Here is a 12,707-nt window from a genome sequence, read left to right as displayed (position 1 = left end):
ATTTCTGTATCTAGTTTTTCCCCAAATCATCCTGGAGACAGAGCTCAACAATCTGGATTGACACTTGTGCTGATGCCATATCCCCTTTACAATTTTTCAGGAATGGTAAAATAGTTAGGTATCCTTCTCCTACTTGACTATGCGACAACTTACTCATTATGAAATAGATTAATTCTCTTAGATATACAAAGTGGATATGAGCGAGGGAGTGCGGGCATGCATATATGTGTGTAAGTGTGTGCGTGTGGTTTCTGTGTTTTTAGGACAAAGGCTCTGCCAATGAGACAGAAACTCTGGGGTCTTGTTAGTCCCGGCATTAGTGAGAAGATGAATGGCAGGGGGTTCTTTGGCCCTAATACTTCATAGCACTCAAGGCCTGTTCTGCTCTTTTTACCATGTGGGTTTTTGAAATAATAGATCATAACTATAGACTCAGTGCATGTGGATGCGGCCTGTATGCACTTAATATTTCAGGAGAAGTGTATGCAACCCAATCTAATCACTCTGAAAAATGTGGAAAATGGAAATGCATAAAGAAAGCTGCTGGCATAAAAGAGAATAAGGAAGAAATATTGATGAAGCTCTGTATGGATTAGCAAAATATATTTATGTAACATTTGAATATATATGTATATGCATGTATATATTCTAATCTATGTATATTTTAATATATTTAATATATATGTATACATATATATACTAATCAATGTATTAAAGCAAAACAAATCAGATCAGGAAATTTCTTTTCTTTGAAGTTAAAACAGCTGCGGGTTTTTGTCATCTCCTTTGTAAAGATCTAGAGAATTACAGATTTTAAATAAGACTGTAACCAATACTATAAAAGTATCAGTAAATACTGGAGAGGTACCCTGGTTAGTAGATAAAGGTGTTGAATCTGGAGCCAGACCTGGGTACACAGGCACAAATTTCAGCTCTGCTACTATTACCTCTCCAAGTCTCAAGCAAGTTATATAATCTCCTCTTGCTTCTGTTTCTCTATCTATAAAATGGTGGTGGGGGGGGGGAAGGGGATAACAATAGTACTTACTATTGGATGACCTAATATTTATTTTTGAGACACTTAGGATAGTGCCTGGAACAAAATAAGCACTACAGTAATGTTTGTCAAGTAAATAAATACACACATACACAGTACTTATCCAGGAAATTCTATCAAAGGAGATTTTGAAATCTTCTTTCCCACAAAAAGGAAAACATTTTATTTTGATGGTTGGATATACTGGCAAACTACTGACTCACAACGCAGTATGAATGTTGGCTAATATTTCATTCTCTGTCTGGATAACTTAGTCCTATGGACCTAGAAAAGGATGGTTGTAACCCCTTGGGTCTGCTTTGCTGCCACCGGGATGCTCTCCACCTGTCTCCTGGGATAAAGTGCTAGTTACCTTGTCTACCCTAGGCTGTCATCCTCATCTTTCCCACACCACCTCATGGCTTAGCATAAAGACCGTGCGGGGGGAAGGTGGGCAAGAGAGGGAAACTTGCTCCAAATGACAGTGAGTAACATGGGATGAAATATAGTATGGAGGACAGAGAAACAGAGAGAGAAGAAAGCCCCGAAAGGAAAACCTATTCAGCCAGCCACCTGGCCATAAAACAGCTGAAACTTGAGACAGTGAGAGAGAGGGAGACAGAATGACTACTGTGAACAGGAAAGCAAAGGCACAGCCTCTGGCCAGACTGTCCTAATGGATGTCCAACAACAGCATTCATTCCTTCAACAGTATTTACTGAGCACCTAAGAAGACCCCTAAAATGTGATCAAAATATTCAAAACCCCCTGCCTCTACGGAGCGTACACTCCACAGAGGAAGAAACTGAATAATAAATAACCTAAATAAGTAAAATATACAATGTGTTCAATGGTAACAAGGACTAAGCGGTGAAAGCAGGCAAGAGGGTTAGGAAGTGGATGGGTGCAGGCAGGGGTTCATACTGGGCATCCACCTGCCGCTATTCCGTTCATACTACACAGGCCACAGGGGAAGGGACTTATGCTTAGATCACTTATCTGATCACTTTCTGATAATGCTATTCGGTTTTACTTAAATGCCCCCACTGAAATTCCCCACGACAGAGTCCTGCCCTGACTTCTCCCGTCCAGGGTTCAAATCTTAACCCATGCTCTGTGATTCTAGGCAAGTTACTTAACCTCTCTGAATCTCAGTCCGTTCATCTGTAAAATTGGGATAATGGAAACACCTACCTCTAAAAGTGGTTTTTATAATTAGTAGATGATCCAGGTGAAACATTTACAACAGTGTCTAGTAAATAACTTACTTTAAAATGTTGTTATTTTTGTTGCCGTGTACATGGCCCTGAAAGGGGCAGAGACTCAGGGCTACTGGTTTCTTTTGCCCATGTACAACAAGGCTTCAAAGCACAAGAAAACAGAAGCCAGTGGCTCTTTCAAGTGATTCTATTGTTGGTGGCTACATTAAAGCTTGGGTTCATGACATTTTTATATTTCACCTAGTGGAGCAATTTGATAGTTTGCATGCACATGGCAACCTTTCAGCATCACCCCAAGGTTAGGTCCCTTAGAGAGGCCAAGGACTGAAGCAGTAGGGACAAAATTTAATGCTCTTCAACAGTATTCAGAAGACAGGGAAAGCACAAAGGGGTTTTGTGCTAGAACTCTCCTTTCAGTAGAACTAGAACACAGTACTTCAAGCTTCTGTAGGCATGTCTGTCTCAACTGGAGAGTGAAGCACTTTTGGAGAGAAATCAGTCCCTTATAAACCCTTAGCCACATACTTTAAGGCCAGAAACCTGTGTGAAAAGCATTCTTTGGAAAAGGAAATATGCAAATAGGATATTAGAAGTGGGATCAGACTTCTTACCTAATAGGCCATATTGGTCATCCTTTGATGGCATATTCTTTGACGGCATCGGAACCTTTGATGGTTCCAATTCTGGTTGGAACCTTAGAATTAAGGGAAGAAACCTGATGTCTCAGCCTGTTCAAATATAGATGCTTTCATCTCATGAGAGGGAACTGGCTGTCTGGGTACAACTCAAGGATGGAGAAACAGCAATTGAACTGAGTGAAGTTATAAACACCCAGACCATGATGGTACTGCCAGGAGGAGAAGGAGGGAGCCCCCAGGCATGAGGAAAGTTGTCCTCCAATCAAATCTTCCCCAAGAATTGATTATAATTTAACCTTTTCTCAGCAAATCATAGACATCTACTCAGGGTTGTTAGAAATCCCAATTATGACCTACAAACAGCCTGAGAGAACTATCTGAAGAGCTAACTGAACTTTTCAAGGGTCTTCAAGACTTTCAGGGCCGTGCTCACAAAGCCAGCAACGCCTGGTGGTGGCTGTGTCTGCATATGAAATGCACGTGGATGGGAGAGGAGAAAGGTGGCTTTCCAGTGTATTCTAGGGGTGTGGGTAGGGGTGGGGAAGAAGAGTGGTTGAATTCAACTTCCTCTTTCCCCTGAATTCCAACAAATAGGTTTATATGTAGAAACACATATAATCTTCCAAAAATACGGTGTGATTTTAGTCCAGAAAAAAATGGAGATTCTTGACTTCAGATCTAAGATGAGGTATTTCCATTTCCCTGGTGCTCTGCAGAAGCACCTCTAACTAAAAATGTACAGGATATGGTTTTCTGTATGAGAATTTTGTTTCTCTCTCTTAAGTGTAGTGACTTAAAAATCCATCACTGTACACAGTAAAGTCCACCTTTTTTTCCCCCCATAGACAATCCTCACTCCAGTTGATTCTAGAGAGACACACCTCCTCCTCCTAAGCCATTTCATAGGAGCTCTGCCCAGTGTACTGAAAGAAGCAGCCCAGCAAGCATGAACGACCTCTCCTCTCCAGCCACCCTCCCCCATCACAACTGTTTGGACCAGGAGTAGACACATGACCTGGGCTTCAGCAGATTCCTTCTCCTAGGAATCTGAAATAGGGAAACTGGGATCTGCATTACTTTGATGTGAGGAATATGAGCTGAACAGTCACGTAGATTTGCAGGCTAAGGCCACCATTTGAAGGCAGCCACGATGCGCCATGTGTAAGCAGATATGTAAACAGAGAAACTGGTCAACAGAGATGAAAATAAAGCATAGGAGCAAAGAGAAGCAGAGAGGAGAGATAGTGGGATGAGAGAGAGGAGTGAGGAGATGCCCACTTCTGCCCCCATTTCTGTGATGCAAAGCTCTGTTAGTACGTAGGGGTTTCATGAGATGCCCATGAAGTCGTTCGAAAACACCCATTTTAAGCTTATTTAAGTAGATTCTCTTTGCACCACACAGCTCCTAAAACATGTGGTAAGTTGTATGTAGACACACCATGGCGTGAATTTCAATATACCTTGTGATTCGGAAGGCCGCTCACCATCACATAAGAATTTCACTGCATTTCTACTGAGCAAGTGTGAACAACATAGCAGTTCGGATGATGAAGGAGTTGCAATAGTGAGAAAATTAAATGGTTATCTGTGAGCTAGGCACTGAACAGCTCAGAGGAAGGAGCTATTCTCCTCCCAGCATTGTTTCTTGAGAAGTTAGCAAAGCAGGTCAATGCACTTAGGTAGCCCTGTGATAAGCACTGTGTCAACCCAGAGAGGGAGATAAAAATCACCATGATGATGAATGCTAATTGCTATCTTCATTTGTAGCACAACTGGCTTTAGAGAACAAAGTTAAGTGTCCCCTGGTCCCTGGAGACAACCCCTCTGGACTGGGGCTTAAAGAACGTTACAAAGGCCTTTACTTAGAAAAAAAAGATAGGGGAGACATGTTCTTGCCTATCACAAAGGATCTCCTTCTAATTTACTAACCATCCCATCAAAAAACAGATGGGTATTCTGACATGTGTGGGTATAATTAATGACTAAGCATGCATGAATATCCATAAGTGACTATGGTATGGATTTAATTGTCAACATTCACTGAACAAACCTTGGGGGTGTGGGAGATTTGATTTTGAACTCTGACACTTTATTAGCCATGTGACCTTGTGTGAATCTTAGATCTCATATCAGTTAAAAAGAGATAATAATACCAACGTTGTTGGTATGAGATTTAAATGACATAGTATTTGTTAAGCACAGTACACAGTAGGTATTAAAAACTGTGCCATGAGCCCTTACTCCATACCACTTGCACAGATTAACCATCAATAAAATCCTAAATGTAATCCTTTTAATACCCAGTATTAGATAGAACTATTTTAAAAGAATTCCTTCCATTGCTATCTAATGCTTCACTCTGATATATTCACTGATATCTACACAAACCTAGAATATCTTAAACAAGTAGTCACAGAACATGAAGAAAGAGCCCAGGCCTAGCAGCTTCCATATTCTTGCCATTATGCAGTTGGCTGGGAACAGTCACGTGGCCCATTGCAACTTCGAATATCACAAGTGTTAATTAAATTAACTTTTCTGTGCTAATAAATAATAACCAAACTGGCACTTAATAAACTCTGCTAATCACTTTTCTCCTTTACGTCACTCCAAAGTAGTGTTCTCCCCCCTCCTCAGGCCCCTTTGTTTTAATCAAAAACCACCTTTGCTCACCCTCCTAGAGACCACGACTTTACCTATTTCACATCTTTCCCACCCTCAACCACTAGCTGTTTTCTGCATTTCTTCTCAAAAAAACTATACCAAGTCATGAATAATACAGTTGCCCCTTCTTGAAAACCCACCCCACTATTTTAAAACACTAGGAAGGGGTCCTCATCCTATCCTGAATTGAGCACTGCTTCAGTCGACTTCTTCCCGTTAACTGTCCCTTGCTGCTTAAAGCATACGGGCCCTCCTCCCTTCCCTCCCACCCCAGCCCCCACCAAAACCTTCCCAAGAAGTGTTCATGAGCTCATTCCCCAAGGATCGGCCTACATAAAGAAGGCAACGTGAAGCTTCCAGTAGGAAGCTTCTCTCCGACAGCAGACGGGAACGTTAGCGAGAGAGCCCAACAAGGCGTACACGCACATCTAGCAGTGGTTTAAAGGATAACAGCTTTGCGTTGGGCACAGGTCAGGGGAACTTTGATTTGGAGAACAGGTGGGCTACCTGACAACCAGCAGGCAACCTTGCTTTTGACTACTGCCATTTTAAATCAGGATGTTTGGCAAATCATTAGTGTCTGCTAGTTATTAAACAGAGGAAAGTTCAAAAGCACACGCATGTTTTTCTCCCAGCCTCCCAGGTGGTAGCTGTTTCAAGCAGCAACCTTTTCACTTTGTGCAGCAAGACTTGTAAACTTCCCATGGCTAAAATCATGTTTTCTAACCGAGTGCCCACAACTGAGCCTCAGCCTTGCAAGAGTGGCAAAACCCATATGTGAACGTCTATCTGAGGGCTTGCCATTCCCTCTCTTTGCAAGTTTATTGTTGAAATTACTGAAATGTACACAAATGACTGCATTTGAAGGTGAAATTTGGTGGAAAAATAAAGATATAATAGGACTCTTTCTTAAATAATTTCCTGGTGCGATGTCTGTCTGAAAAAATGAAGTGAAATTATATGATGTCAAAAAATCATGTTTCAAGATGATTGACAACATGTGAATGTTTTGCATTGTGAAATGAGGTGGAAAATTTTAATTGCACGATGGGAGGACATAATATTTATTAGAACCTTGTAGCTACAGAGGATTGCAATGAAGAGGACACAATTTTAAATTTGGCGTTAATACGTCAAGTCTAAATCTTAAATGAACATGCAGGAGTAAAATTCTCTATCAAAGCCTTTTCTTCGAGTGTATGATTAAGTTTTCAGATTCTAATAACTAAACAGGATCGACGTGTGGGGCACGTCCATATCCTGACAGAGGGGCTTGCTAGTCTGCATTCGTATTTGATTCTGAACGTGTTACCATGCAACACATGCCTGGGTCAGACACAGATAAAACTGATCCTCGAGCAGGGCTCACATGAGATGTGGCTGTTTTACTGGAGACCTAGGATTTGTAAAGAATGCAGAGAATGGGGGAAAGGACTGGAATTAAACACAGGAGTGAGAAAAAAAACACAAAGGAATATATATAAAACTGGCAAAACAAAGATCTAAAGCTAAATTACCTTTAACTCAACTTTGAATGGAAATGACTCAGCTAAGGATGGCCAGTGGAATCCACATTTGTTGGTCTACTTGTCAATTTATAAGAAGACCAGAGTGGGCATATATTAAACAAATGATAAGAGTGGCCCAGCTTCTCCTAATAGATGGTCTCATAACCTTCAATACCTTAATAATAAAGGAAGAAGGGTTCTGTCTCCCCACAGGAGACAGATGGTATTAAGGCCAAGGCGGAAGCAAGGCTCCCCAGACCCTGCTCTCCCATCTGACGCTCTCAGAAGTCACCAGCTTTACTGATCAGATTAGAGATGGCAGGATCACTCTGTTTCCATCGTTTCCCAAACTCCACCACTCGAGGAAATGCTGCCTCTCAGTCTTTAATAGCTGCAGCAATTAAAACTCAAGAGTCCTTTTCTTTTTTCTGAGTGGGTGGGGAGGTGGGGCATTGCTGGGGACATCTAAAATTGCCCCCATCAAGATCATTATTAAGGTTCTAAGAAGAGAGAAACATACAGAAAAGTTGTTAAAACACCAAGCAGGAGGGTGCTAGGGAAACACCTCTCTCTCCCTCTCCCTCCCTCCCCCTCTCTCTCCCTCTCCCTCTCCCTCTCTCTCTCTCTCTCTTTCTCTCTCTCTCTCTCTCCCTCTCCCTCTCTCCCCCTCCCTCTCCCTCTCCCTCTCTCTCTCTCCCTCTCCCTCTCCTCCTCTCTCTCCCTCTCTCTGAGGTTGATGCTGGTACTTCACATGAATATGGCAAGGACATAAATCACCGAGTTGGGAATCCTAGAGGGTCACTGAATGGGTCTATAACTAGTGGAGCAGAAGAGGTCAGAAATTAAAATGGTTAGCAATGAGCAATAAGAAACCTGAACAAGGCTTAAAGAGGAGTTGGAAATAGATACTTTATGGCCTCTTTCTTGCAGAATTGAAGCGCTGAGCTGGGAGTAAAAGAACAAAGATTTGGCTAAGAAAATAGAAAGTCACCATCTTGTGATCCATTTTTCTCTCACGGACCTGTGTTTTCTGTTTATCCCAATATACTTGAAAGCCAAACATCTAGTAACGCACATACCAATGTACCCCTTCTTTTAAAGTATCTTTGCTTTCCTGGATATGATTAGTCTATGAAAACTTTCTACCAGATAAATACAATATTTTTTCATATAGCCCCTACATTCATTGTTAACCAAAATAATTTTCTTTTCTGGCAGTAAGAATAATTATTCCAGTAAAATTAACACCTCATCTCATGTATATAATGCAAGATCTAAGATTTTTTAAATGTATCTTTTCCGTCCCAGAGAACAGAGTTTAAATAGTGTGAATTCAAAACTTCAATGGTTACTAAATTGCAAGCCACCTAAGACTTACCTCCCACCTGCTCATATTGTTTGCTGCATTCCGATCAGAGAGGGAATTTGCATCTCTGAACCAACAGATATAAAGTGCCCAAGAACATCACGAAGTAATTACGAGTTTATGACATCATCTTAATATTACAAGGGAGAGAATGAAAGACCGGAGAGAAACGTGCGATTTCCCTTTTGGGAAAACATTAATGGATGCTTACAATCTGTTTTCTTTTGTTTGGACGTTACAACCAATAATATACTTTTGTGTCTATAAATAAAGACTAAAGTTGAATAAATCCAACAAACCCCTGAGCCTGCAGCTTGGAATCTTGATTCACATTCAAGGCCAAGATTTATGAGTCATATTCGCAGAGAATAAGTTGAAGCTGCACGATTTGGGGGGAAATTATTCCACATGGTGATTATTTGGGGGAGTGACGATGCATGCATACCTGATCACGGTGTCACCTGTCCCAGCTGGTCCAACATGATAAAACATGGCAATTCTCTCTGTTCCCTTTTGCTCGCACAGCACAGACTGATGCCCACAGCCTCACACCCTTCATTGTTAACTGTGCTTCCTAGTCAGAGGCGTCCCTCGCTTCCCACTTTAGCTCTGACTTCTGGAGGTGCTGTGCGATGATTCACATAAATGTCTTCATGGCTCTATAGGTAAAGGAGGAGCAGCAACACTAATGACCGACAGCTGAAAACAAGAACTTCTGCAAAGACACTTCCCGTACTAGCGGATGGCTTTTCTCTCGGACCACCTCCACCCTGATTCTCCATACACTCGCTTTCCACGTGTTAAATCACGGTTGAGGCCATTGGGAAAGTCCTCCTGGGTTGTTCTAGCCCACTTCTCCTGTACAGGAATGTCTTCAGAAAAGGGTGGGCTTTCCCCCCCTTCAGAGGAGCTCCCCGAGTGCTTTAACTCCCCTTCAACACTTGCTACTCTTACAGCGATGGGGCCTCAGCCGCCTCCCCAGGCAGTTCACTTCAGTGCCTAATTACCCTTACTGGGAAGAAATGTTTCCTAATGTCTCCTAACCGACATTTTCCCCTTTCCTTAGTTTCAAGCCGTGACTTCTTATTAGACCATTCTCAACCACTGCAAGCAATCCCCTTCTTTCCTGAAAATTATTATTGCTCAAATATTTGTAGACAGTTAGCATAGGCTTCCATCTCTCCTGAAAGCTTTAAATGCTATGTTCCTTTAACCTTTCTTTATAGGTCATCTCTTCTAATCCTTTTATCTTTTTTGTCACCCTTCTCTGAGTTCTCTCTCATTTACAGTATTGATGTTCTCTATATAATGAGGTGCCCCAAACAGTATGCCGTGCTCCATAAGTGGCTGCCAGGAGAGGCGTGATTACAGAAACTCCATTTTCCTATAAGCAACACCCCCTTCTCCGCTGTGTGCCCCAGTACAGCATTTGTCTTTTTCACAGCTGCACTACATTATCTAAATACACTATCAGTCCCGATTCCTTCTCGCATTTGTCTCTTGGAGACATATGCACCTAATCCAGTGTTTTACTTTGCTTTCTACCCACCCCAGTCCCCTGAGCCCCAAGCCAGGATTGTTCACAACTTGAATCCAAGACTCCTTGGGCAATTAAAAGAAAGCTTTAACTCCTTCAGTTACCAAGGCCCTAGTCTGTAATAAACTAGACACAGGTAATCGTTAGCTGTGACCCTTTTATTTATAATGCCATCAGATTGGGTTTATTTTTACAGCGTTGTTAGAGATTAAGAGCAAAGCTTCCGTCTTCATCACATTGGTTTTACTGTGGGTTAGGACCTACGGTGCCCCACTTCATTTCCTGAGACCCAAGCAAAGAGCACAGAATCATTTCTAGTAAGTTCTGACTCTGATTAAAAAACAATCTTTATGAAATAGAAGCTAATAAAATTGCTTTCCTAATTACCCTGAGCTAGTTCATTTCCCAGCAAATATACTAAAATAGAGTTACTTGGCTCCGATTCACAAAATCTGAACCCGAGCTCATTATTAAGGCATTTAGCAGGGAAAAAGCATGTGTGCATAAGATGCTGCCCCATCAAGCAGAATGCAAGAAACCTTTTGAAGTTCAGACCTTTGAAGTTTGAAGTTATTGCTGCATTTTTTTTTAAATGCAGGTATTTCTGCTAGGAAAAAATGTACATTGGAGTCATTTATATTAATGGAGCAGAGTACCTATACTAGTGTAATCTTTAGAGGAGGTTTTTTGTTGAGAACAGCAAATCTATTCAAGAAAAATATTTAGATCCTTTGCATTGTGCTTGCTAGTCTGCAGGCCATTATACGAGGCAGAGAGACTTTTCCGTAATAGAATAGAGTAACTCATGTCCCACGGCTATTTCCGCCATGACTTATGCCACTCACAAATCTCTTTCATCTACTTAAAGCGTGAGGTTCTGATGACTATAAATGTATGAAAATGTTTGGGGATTGTTTTATTTTCCTCTAAACATCCTATCATTCATTAACATGGACACGATTTGCTAATATTTCTAATACATGCATGAATACTCCACTAACAGAGGTTTAAAATGCTCCATTCTCAGGGGGAAAAACACAATTATCAAAATTAAGAGATACTTTAAGAAGAGCATACCTATTAACTAAAGGGGAGATATTTACATGGCAGAATCAGGTAGGTCAGGGAAGGAAACCTCTCCTCTGTTTGGCAATATGACACACCCGTTTTATGTGACATTGCCAATAGAGTTACAGCTCAGGGTAACTGTAATATTAAAGTAAATACAGCCAGGACTGACTCAGAGACAACAGCCAAGCCCCTATGGCCAGTACTGGGAATGCTAAAGCTTTCTTCCACCTCTGTGGGTATTTGCCTGAAACCAATCTCTTAGAGCTCAGTCTCACAAATCTGAAAACGGGGGAAAGAAATTGCCTCTGTCTTCTACCAGGGAGTGCAGCTCTTCTTGGGAAAATTTGTGAAATTCCACCCCCTGGGCAAAAACCATGGCTTTTTGTCAATATGCCCCGGGTGGAAATCTGACATTTCCATAATGATATGACAGATTTCCATCTGGGAAAACTGCCTTCTGTTTTCACAATGAATTTGAAGCAAGAATGAAAAATCTTTCACTTTTGTCTATAAAACTATTTAAAAGAAAAAAAAATCTGCACTTTTCCTGCCTTGAAATAATAGATTGGGTATTAAATGAGAAAAATCTGTAACTCTTTTGAGTTCAATCAAATCATCAGCGATACTCAGAAAGAAAAAGAAGGGAACTATGTGGAGAATAAATCCTTCCAGACAAATTTGTTACTGTTTTTTGAAAGTTACTAGCAGATGAAAGGAATAATGTGTACCTAGCAATAAATGAATGTGCATCAATGATATACAGCTGGAATTCAAGAAAAGATTGACAGAGGGCATCAGTAAGTCTATTTTGTGAAACTGGTTCTAATTGATTTCGATGGGAGTATTGTCACATGGATTGAAAATTTGCTGAAAGATAATAAACAAAGAATAGCAATGAATGAAAAGCAAAGGGGATGACACTGGGGTTAATACGAGTTTTGCTCTCATTTCTCATTTTAGAAATGCAACAGGAGAGGACCAACCTGCACAAAAATGGAATATGCAAATGTACTAAATGAATGGTGCTTCACTTGCCAATGAGAACTGAAAAATGGAATCTCCTTAGTGAAGTGGGAGGTAGAGGTCTGAGGAGAGAGGGAAACAGAAACCTAAGTAGGGCCTGGAAAAACAGGAGCCAGGATGTTTTAAGGGGAAACTATCTAATACACACAATGAATACGCAGCTCACTGGCTTTTGAAGACTGATCCAGGCTCAGTGTTTGAATTGCCTGTAGTCTTGTTTTGTCTGCCAGGATGGGGGTTGGGTTGCACTCTCCCCAGCCCTCCTCTTCCTGACGTTGTCAAGTCCCTGAGTGAGAATCAGGGGCTCTGGGGTGGGGTGGATTTTCTTTTTTTCTGTGCAAAGTTAATTATCCCAGACTCTGAGAAAAACAGACTATTTTCTATAAGGCCTTAATGCAAACGAACCTTGCACTTTCTTCTCACCACCTGAGAAGGCCATGAGCTGCTGCCGTTGCTTTTGGCGGCTCGCGTGGTGTGTTGATGTTTTTAGTACGATCTGTAGAGTAGGACCATCCTGCTGGTCTGAAGGCCACCGACCAACTGAAAGTAAACACAAAAGAGGAGGGGATTACAGAAGAAATCAGAGGTAAAAGAAGTGGAGGAAGTGATTTGCTGGAGAAAGGCAAGTGTGTCTTGATGATTAA

The sequence above is a fragment of the Orcinus orca genome, chromosome 13 (assembly GCF_937001465.1).
Source record: "Orcinus orca chromosome 13, mOrcOrc1.1, whole genome shotgun sequence".
Classification (NCBI taxonomy): domain Eukaryota; kingdom Metazoa; phylum Chordata; class Mammalia; order Artiodactyla; family Delphinidae; genus Orcinus; species Orcinus orca.
The sequence above is the reverse complement of the archived record's forward strand: the minus strand, read 5'-3'. Positions refer to the sequence as shown.